The 998-nt window shown below is 33.5% G+C and overlaps 1 long non-coding RNA gene across 1 annotated transcript; it reads right to left on the bottom strand.

Moving 5' to 3' along the window:
* Positions 1–319: 319 nt before the first annotated feature.
* On the bottom strand, positions 320–998 carry LOC104814732. Its single transcript, XR_771963.2, has 2 exons — positions 943–998; positions 320–670 (listed from the first exon to the last, which is right to left on the bottom strand). It is a non-coding gene; the product is annotated as an uncharacterized LOC104814732 (long non-coding RNA).

The raw sequence follows: 998 nt of genomic DNA on the forward strand, positions 1-998 counted from the left end.
ATATAAAAAAAATTTATGATTATTTTTATAATTTTATTTGATGAAAACAATTTTATGAGGGAGTTGAGCCATTACATCTCGAAACGAATCAGTTAGTTTATTCAAATATAAAAAAGTAGACTTTTAATAGTGGGGATTGTGGGTTGAATAACTCTTAGAGATTAAAAAAAAAAAAAAGAGAAGATTTTTATTTGTAGCTATTTGTTTATTATACAAGTTCACCAAATACATAATTTAAAATAGATTTCTAGTAGAAGATTTATTCAACCCACAATCCCCCACTATTAACTAAAAAAACAGAAATTTAAGAGAAAAAAAAAATATAAATGAGCTAAGATTGGGTTTCCCTCCAATGTCTGTATAATTAGTACTAAATCAAAACATAATCAAACTGTAAACTGACATAATATAATATAATATAATTCGACACAACATTACAACACGGAGCCACCAAAACGTCTTAACAATGGCCGCCTCATTCAGACAAAAGCCGGCAGGTTGCATTGATCAGGAGAATATGTAAAAACGGAGTAGTTTGCTCTGTTTTGCTTCCTCACTGGAGGGAGACCAAACTGCCTTACCTACCTTACATTTTCGACGTAAGACGGCTTAACGTTGCTTCTATCGATCCGTGAGGCTCATCCGTCGGTAGAAACACGTCGTTTTCAAACTGCAAAAACCCGACGTTATAACCGTTCGTCAAACCCTAAACCTCAAAATGTCAAAACTCAGTTCACAGTTTGAGGTTCAGAGGAAACAGAGAAGAGGCTCTAAGACAAAACCCTCTAGAAAAGAATCATTTTTAAGAACTAAATCTGTCCTCCAACAAACTGAAGTTTAGCTCTACATGTTAAAAGAACTGTTAAATCTTCTGATTACTCTGTTTGTCTTTTTATTTAACTGAAAAAGGGCCCAAAGAACAGAGAAGTTCATGATTCTTACCTTCACCATTGAAGGGTTTTCCTTGCTTGAGAGATTTACAGGTAAAAAGTGGATGT

Source organism: Tarenaya hassleriana, unplaced genomic scaffold (genome assembly GCF_000463585.1).
Source record: "Tarenaya hassleriana unplaced genomic scaffold, ASM46358v1 Cleome2129, whole genome shotgun sequence".
NCBI lineage: Eukaryota > Viridiplantae > Streptophyta > Magnoliopsida > Brassicales > Cleomaceae > Tarenaya > Tarenaya hassleriana.